At 40.8% G+C, this 9131-nt stretch overlaps 1 pseudogene; it reads left to right on the forward strand.

Annotated features, from left to right (window-relative positions):
* The first annotated feature begins 544 nt into the window (after positions 1-544).
* Positions 545-8694, forward strand: LOC100978074 (eukaryotic translation initiation factor 4B-like; annotated as a pseudogene).
* The last annotated feature ends 437 nt before the right edge of the window (positions 8695-9131 follow it).

Genomic DNA, 9131 nt, shown 5'->3' on the forward strand with positions numbered 1-9131 from the left:
GATCTAATTAAACGAAAGGGCTTCTGCACAGCAAAAGAAACTACCATCAGAGTGAATAGGCAACCTACAGAATGGGAAAAAAATTTTGCAATCTACCTATCTGACAAAGGGCTAATATCCAGAATCTACAAAGAACTCAAACAAATTTACAAGAAAAAAACAACCCCATCAAAAAGTGGGCAAAGGATATGAACAGACACTTCTCAAAAGAAGACATTAATGCAGCCAACAGACAAATGAAAAAATGCTCATCATCACCGGTCATCAGAGAAATCCAAATCAAAACCACAGTGAGATACCATCTCACACCAGTTAGAATGGCGATCATTAAGAAGGCAGTAAACAACAGATGCTGGAGAGGATGTGGAGAAATAGGAACGCTTTTACACTGTTGGTGGGAGTGTAAACGAATTCAACCATTGTGGAAGACAGTGTGACGGTTCCTCAAGGGTCTAGAACTAGAAATACCATTTGACCCAGCGATCCCATTACTGGGTATATACCCAAAGGATTGTAAATCATGCACACGTATGTTTATTGTGGCACTATTCACAATAGCAAAGACTTGGAACCAACCCAAATGTCCATCAATGATAGACTGGATTAAGAAAATGTGGCACTTATACACCATGGAGTACTATGCAGCCATAAAAAAGGATGAGTTCATGTCCTTTGCAGGGATGTGGATGAAGCTGGAAACCATCATTCTGAGCAAACTATCACAAGGATAGAAAATCAAGCACCGCATGTTCTCACTCATAGATGGGAATTGAACAATGAGAACACCTGGACACAGGGTGGGGAACATCACACACCGGGGCCTGTCAGGTGGTGGGAGGCTGGGGGAGAGATAGCATTAGGAGAAATACCTAATGTAAATGAGGAATTGATGGGTTCAGCAAACCAACATGGCACGTATATACCTATGTATCAAACCTGCACACTGTGCCCATGTACCCTAGAACTTAAAGTATAATAAAAAATAAAAACAAAACAAAAAAAACCTTTAACTTGGCCTGATACTAAATAATTGTATTGGTCAGGGTTCTCTAGAGAAACAGAACCAACAGGACGTGTTGACATTATATAAATAAATTACAGGCTGGGCATAGTGGTTCACACCTGTAATCCCATCATTTTGGGAGGAGTGGACAGGTAGATCACTTGAGCCCAGGAGTTTGAGACCAGCCTGGGCAACATGGCAGAACACTGTCTCTACAAAAAATACAAAAGTTACCTGAGCGTGGTGGTGCATGCCTGCAGTCCCAGCTACTTAGGAGGCTGAGGTGGGAGGATTGCTTGAGCTCAGGAGGTTGAGCAAGGCTGCAGTGAGCCGTGATTGCACCACTCTACTCCAGCCTGGGCAACAGAGTGAGACACCGTCTCTAAAAATAAATAAATAAATTACAGTTCGCAGTGGCTTATGCCTGTAATCCCAGCACTTTGGGAGGCAAGGCGGGTGGATCACTTGAGGTCAGGAGTTCGAGACCAGCCTGGTCAACATGGTGAAACCCCATCTCTATGAAAAATACAAAAAATTCCCGGGCGTAGTGGTGTCTGTAATCTCAGCTACTCAGGAGGCTGAGGCAGGAGAATCGCTTGAACCTGGGAGGCGGAGGTTGCAATGAGCCAAGATCACACCATTGCACTCCAGCCTGGGTGACAGAGCAAGACTCTGTCTCAAATAAAATAAAATAAAATAAATAAAATAAAATAATTAAAAAATAAATTACAGAATTAAGTAATTAAAATTGCAATAAATATTTAAAAAGAGGTAGAGAGTGATATAAAATGTACTGCTTAACTGAGTCTGAGAAGTCAGGGTAGGCTTTTCTGAGGAATATGTCAAACAGAAATAAGATTTTTTGGTTTTAAAATAAAAGAAGGTAGAAGAAAAATGTTTAAGGTGAAATAAACCTATGTTTCCAAGTGGGATGAATTAGCTAGTGACAGAGTGTGTTCCCACCTAAAATAAGCAGAAAATTAGAACAAAATAGAGGAGGCGTCTATTTTAAGGCAGAAAAGGGCTTCTGAGTTAGCAATAACTGAAGGAGCCAAAACTCCAGAGAGGGAGAATCACAGCTAGGGAGAGCTGAGTTCTGCAGCCACTGTGCCCAGGGGTCATCTGCTGATTCTTGGGAAGGAAATGATAACCCCAGGCCTTGCACCCAAGGAAGACCACTGCTGGGAGGCAGAGGCCAGGAGGGATATGGGAGGAGATTTGGAAGGTCTCCACAGAACATCTGTTAAATTACAGGGGTGCATGAGGCTGGAGTCTAAAAAGAGAAGCAGAAAACCTCTGAAGCAGAACAGAGCCTTCGGCAGTCTTGTAAAGACAAAGATTAGAATTCTTGGCCCACCAGGTGGAAGAGCATGGAGAATACACTAGGATTTCTGCTGAAAATCCTGAAGAAGCAGGAGTAAAATCAATGCAGGCTGAGCCTTACCAAGGACGCAACTCAGCCTCAACTCACCACAGTGCATAGAGGATTCAGGGTTAGATTTAATTAATTCTAAATTAGAATTAGATACAAGTCACCAATTAGAAGCAAGATGCTTTATAAAATTAATATAATTTTTATTGTATGTGGAGAAAATAAATGAGCAAGTACATCAAAGAGTATTTCAGATTCAAAAAGAGTGATGAGAAGAATTTGTCCTAGCAGACATTTAATGTACTGGTAACAAATTTGAAACACTTGGTGTACAGGAATATCAATAATGAGAATATTTAAAAGACCCACACTTTGCACTACACTCTGAAAAAAAAATCCAGGTAGATTGGGAGTTAAATACATTTAAAAAAAACAAATACACATATATAAAAGACTAGCACTGGGGGAAATCACTTTTTGACTGTCGATGGAATATAAATGAAAAAAAGATGGACAGGTTCATTACTTAGATAGCTTTATCTTTGGTGGAATGAATACCAATAAAGCTGAAATTTAAAAATTCAGAAGACTGGAGAAAAAGTTTGCAAATGAAGACAAAGTTCAATAACTAAAAAATATAAAGAGTGCATATAAATAGGTAAAAGTACCAACTGTCTATTAAACAAATGATTAAAAAACAGTTCATACAACAAGAAACACTGTCAGTAAATCATAATTTTAAAACTATTCAGTCAACCTTGTTGGTAAAATAACTGCAAATTAAACCTATGGTGAAGTTTCATTTTGTGCCTTAAAAAAATTTAGAAAAACTTTTAAAAAGTTGTAAAAGCCAAAGCCTGCAAGGCTTTGGGAAGCAGATATGCTCATGCATTAATGAAAGCAGTGTAAATTGATTCAGTCTTCCTGAAGGGCAAAATGGTACTTTATTGAAAGAATCATAAGTATGCCTAACCCCTGACCAAGTAATAGAATTTATCCTGAGGAAATGATGTTTAATAAAAAGTATATATATATAAAATGTTTATTTTATGATGGCAAACATTGGAATAAAGCTAAGAGCCCAACAGTACAGATATATAGAAAGAAGCTAACTATGGCATATCAAAATGATATACTCTAGTGATATACTAAAAATGATGAATATAAAGGTGCTATAGGAAATAGAAAATATTTGGATAAATCATGTTACATAAAAGGAAGAATACCAAATTGAACATACACACCCATTATGACTATAACAGAACCATGAATATACATAAGCAAAGTGAGAAAAGGACACACCTAGGAAATGTTTCCAGCTGGGTTAAGATCAACAGACTTGCAGTGAATTATTCTGTCAAGTTGTTAAGACATTAGATTTCCCTTTGCGTTCTCTTTCCCTCTCCCAACATGGCTGCCTCAGCGAAAAAGAAGAATAAGAAGGGGAAGACTATCTCCCTAACAGACTTTCTGGCTGAGGATGGCGGACCGGTGGAGGAAGTAGCTATGTATCCAAACCAGTCAGCTGGGTTGATGAAACGGATGACCTGGAAGGAGATGTTTCAGTTTGGCACAGTAACGATGACGATGTGTATAGGGCGCCCCCAGTTGACCGTTCCATCCTTCCCACTGCTCCACGGGCTGCTAGGGAACCCATTATCGACCGGAGCGGTCTTCCCAAATCGCCACCCTACACTGCTTTTCTAGGGAACCTACCCTATGACGTGACAGAAGAGTCAATTAAGGAATTATTTAGAGGATTAAATATCAGTGCAGTGCGTTTACCACGTGAACCCAGCAATCTAGAGAGGTTGAAAGGTTTTGGTTATGCTGAATTTGACGACCTGGATTCCCTGTTCAGTGCCCTGAGTCTCAATAAAGAATCTCTAGGTAACAGGAGAATTCGAGTGGACGTTGCTGATCAAGCACAGGATAAAGACAGGGACGATCGTTCTTTTGGCCATGAGAGAAATCGGGATTTTGACAAAACAAATTCAGACTGGAGGGCTCGTCCTGTCACAGACAGCTTGGATGACTACTCGCCTAGAAGAGGTGATGATTGCTTTGGAGACAAGTATCAAGATCGTTATGATTCAGACCGGTATCGCGATGGGTATCGGGAGGGGTATCAGGATGGCCCACGCTGGGATATGGATCGATATGGCGGCCAGGATTGCTATGATGACCCAGGCAGCAGACACTATGATAGAGGCTATGATTCCCAGATAGGCAATGGCAGAAGAGCATTTGGTAGTGGGTACCGCAGGGATAATGACTACAGAGGAGGCAGGGACCGCTCTGAAGACCGATACAACAGACAGGATGATCGGTCGTGGAGCTCCAGAGATGATTACACTTGGGATGATTATAGGTGTGATGATAGAGGTCCCCGCAAAGACCCAAACTGAATCTAAAGCTTTGGAGTACTCCCAAGGAAGATGATTCCTCTGCTAGTACCTCCCAGTCCAGTCGAGCTGCTTCTATCTTTGGAGGGGCAAAGCCCGTTGACACAGCTGCTAGAGAAAGAGAAGTAGAAGAAATGCTACAGAACAAGAGAAGTTGCAGCGTCAGCTGGATGAGCCATAACTAGAACGACGGCCTCGGGAGAGACACCCAAGCTGGCAAAGTGAAGAAACTCAAGAATGGAACGGTCGCGGACAGGAAGTGAGTCATCGCAGACTGAGACCTCCGCCACATCCAGCAGAAATGCACGAAGGAGAGAGAGTGAGAAGTCTCTAGAAAATGAAACACTCAATAAGGAGGAAGATTGTCACTCTCCAACTTCTAAACGTCTCAAACCTGATCCTAGCAGACCCAAAGGTAATGCCAGCCCCTCCACCAAAGGAGAATGCTTCGGTGAAGTGAAGTTCTAACCCTCCTGCTCCATCTCAGAGCTCAGACACAGAGCAGCAATCCCCTACAAGTGGTGGGGGAAAAGTAGCTCCAGCTCGATCATCTGAGGAAGGACCAGCAAAGAAAGATGAAAATAAAGTGGATGGGATGAAAGTCCCAAAAGGTCAAACTGGGAACTCTAGCTGTGGTCCAGGAGATGGAGGGAACAAAGACCACTGAAAGGAGTCAGATAGGAAAGATGGCAAAAAGGATCAAGACTCCAGATCTGCACCTGAGCCAAAGAAACCTGAGGAAAATCCAGCTTCCAAGTTCAGTTCTGCAAGCAAGTATGCTGCTGTCTCCGTTTCTGGTGAAGATGAAAACAAGGGAGAAGATTACACCGAGTGGACCTAGACATCCTGTGCTTTCTCCTAGTTTCTCTCCACCCTGGAACGTTCGAGAGCAAATCAAACTTCTATCCAGACAAGACAAAATAAAACTCACCATCTCCTGGAGACTTTTCTTACCTTTCTTTTTTTTTTTTTAAGTGAAATTCTTTTGCATGCTGCTGCAGCCTTTAAAGTATTGAAGTAACTGGAGAATCGCCAATATAGCCAGAGAGAAAGAGACTACAGCTTTTTAGTGGAAAAGTTGTGGTGCGTTATGTCACCATGCAGTTGCCAGAGTGATTAATACCTAGGAGCCTCCATTTAGTGGAAATGGTAATGACAGTGAGATAAGGTCTGGAATCTGGTTGGACAGTAGGGGAAGGAAGTATAAGGAAAAGTGTGAGATTTCTACCTTTTATTTTTTATCCTATTGTGGCATATATGAATTCTCAAACATCTAAATAAATTTTTCACTCTTGGAAAGGTAGATTTAGCCTCAAGTTTTTTAGTCTTCAGGAGGCTCCCAGCCCCTCCTGTTATTTAATTCTGAGTTTTAGGGGCCAGCCTATAGGGAATTCTTTCATTCTTTTTTTTTTTTTTTTTTTTTTTACCCTCCAAGGGGGTAGTTCGGAGTGAGTCTATAGGCCACAGAGAATAAGACTGCATTGGACCAAGATAAATGGGAAAATTGTGGTTTGAAAAGAAGCTTTTGGGAGGTAATGAGTCATTTTGTACCAGGTAATAGGGGAAAATTGTGCGACCTCCAGCAAACACAAGAATGGTTATTTCCCGGAGCCAGAAGCACTTGGGGGTCATGATAATTCCCAATGTTTGTGTGTCCTGGTTTTACCCTTTCTAAACACTGTCCTTTTTGAAAGTTCGAATATATCCACATTCTGTTGAAACCTTGAAACTTTAAAAATTTAGACTCTTGTCGTCATCTTAAGCTCTTCATGCTACTCTTAACCTCCCAAAAAGCAGTCTCTAAGTCACATAGATGATCTCTTGGGCATTTTCTCTCAGCCATGGAGAGGTGTGAAAGGCAGAATCGCTGCTTTTCTCAAGCAAATCGGTTTCTTGATGTCTTTTGGTTCTCACTCCTTGCCTACTCCTAATGGTTTGACCCCTTTTATAGATCAGGGTGCTCTAGGGTAATGGATGGTCTTGGGTGGTGAATAAAGGTGGATAAATAGGGACAGGGACAGTTAAATTGGGAGCCTTTCTCACAACCTCGATGGTTTTTTCCCCCCAAGTTTCCTTCTCCACTGAAATGACACACCAATGGTTGTTGGATTTATGAGGTGGCCAGACCAATGGGTTGTTTTTTCTTTTTCTTTTCTTTTTTTTAAGTCTCCCTTGAGAGAATAAATGGTAATGGAGAGAACTATTTAACAAGGTCCTGGTTTCTCTTGCAACACAGTAGCTAAACTTGCCTGCTTTTATGTGCGTTTTTGTAGGGATCAGCTTGGTAGACAGTATTAGCAGAGAAATGACACCTTGATCTTGGTTTGCAAGCACTTCTCCTGTCAGTCCTAGATTAGGCCCTGCTCAGCCATGCAGGGGTGTTGGTTTATGCGTGCTGCAGCAGTGGGCATAATGAATATAATTTGCCCAGTGAACAAAAGTGTGTACCAAATGAATTTAAATAATTAGGGTGGACTGGCTAGTAGCTAAGAAGTAGGCTTTTAAAGAGAGATTGAAAGCTTTTTTTTAAGAAAAAAAAAAAAACATTGATTGTAGATAATGAGAAGCTAGGGTTTGCCCTCTTCATGTCTACTCTCCCTCCAAATAGATACCAAACTGTTTTTCCCTCTCCCCTACCTTGCCCCCCTGTTAAAATAGAAATGGGGATTGATTAATGTCCCTCTCCTAAATACATGTAAAATTTGAAAATGATTTATAATCTATAGACTTATTATGTGGGAGATGTCCTAAGATGTAAAATCCCATCCTTTGGGTTGTGAGTTTTTTGTTTCCTCCAAAAAAATCTGATCTTAAAAAAATAGATTTTTAAAAAACTTTAATATTGCTATGATGAGATTGTCTTTGTAGGACACTGAATTGGCTTATAAAAATACAGTTTTTTGCTGCCTTCCTAAACTGCACAGATGGACAGATGACTGTGTTTCTGTTTAGTTATAGGGACTTTGTTGAATCTATATTCTGATAGATAAAAGGCCAGGCCAGGCGTGGTGGCTCACACCTGTAATCCTAGCACTTTGGGAGGCTGAGGCAGGCAGATCACCTGAGTTCAGGAGTATGAGACCAGCCTGGCCAACATGGCAAAAACCCCATCTCTACTAAAAATACAAAAATTAGCTGGATGTGGTAGCATGAGCCTGTGGTCCCAGCTACTTGGGAGGCTGAGACAGGAGAATTTCTTGAACCCGGGAGGCGGAGGTTGCAGTGAGCCAAGATGGTGCCACTGTACTCCAACCTGGGTGACAGAGTGAGACTCTGCCTCAAAAAACAAAAAACAAAAAACAAAAAAAAGAAAAAAGAAAAAGAAAAAGAAAAGAAAAGAAAAAAAGGAAATTTAATTTCTGTGTCCATAACAGAGTTGTACTGAAGTACAGCCATACTCACTTGTTTATGTACATTCTATGGCTGCATATGGGGGAATATGAATCAAAATTAAAAATCTAATTCTCTCAGGTGCACAAGAGGAAACTCTCCTCCCATTTTTATTTTTGAAAATTTGTAATTGTTAATTTTCTTTCTGCCCTTTTGAGATGTATAAAAATCTCTTTTGAAGGCATTTTTTTTTTTAAAGCCTCTTGCCAGTTTTACAACCCAGGAGTGTTTTCTCAAGGACCTGGGAGCCATCTCTTTGAAATGTAATCATCAAGGAGGATGGTGCCCCATCTCCCGGTTTCCACGGGAGGGCAGGAGCCTGACTTCAGCTGGCATCTGGCTCCAAATCATAACTACCTACTTGTCATAGAACTATGAGAAATTTTATTATTTCTTTGGATAAAGACAATTAGCTAACACAGATGGCCATCCCAATTACTGGGTGGTTTAGGATGACCTATGTGTGACAAATGGTATTGTCAAATCCTCTTACTTGAGGGCTAGTTATCAACTGAGAACATGTGTGTAATGGGGTGTATCTACTGGACTACGTAAAAAGGTGAGATTTCTTTCTATCTTTGAAATCTTTTTAGTGGATTACCTGTGATAAGCATCACATTCTGGTTTAATGCTTATTCAATAATATACTATTTTCTTTCTCTTCTGCCTTGTGTAGAGGTTTTCCGGGTCAGCAGGAGATTTGGCTTTTAATTATATTTCCCTAACAGCTGCTTCTGGTCTTGGATGGCAGAATTGAGTAGTTGCAACAGAGACCATATGGCCTACATAACCTAAACTATTTACTCTCTCGCTCTTTAAGGGAAAAGTTTGCGGTCAAACCTGGGCTAGGTAACTAGATGTGTATGCAAGATACTTAAAGAAAGTTAAATTATTTAGTATAATGAAGTGAGGGATTTTGAGTTTGTATAGGTGGCTTAAAGAGAAGCAGTAGGGGCCTGGG

Source organism: Pan paniscus, chromosome 2 (genome assembly GCF_029289425.2).
Source record: "Pan paniscus chromosome 2, NHGRI_mPanPan1-v2.0_pri, whole genome shotgun sequence".
Taxonomy (NCBI): Eukaryota; Metazoa; Chordata; class Mammalia; order Primates; family Hominidae; genus Pan; species Pan paniscus.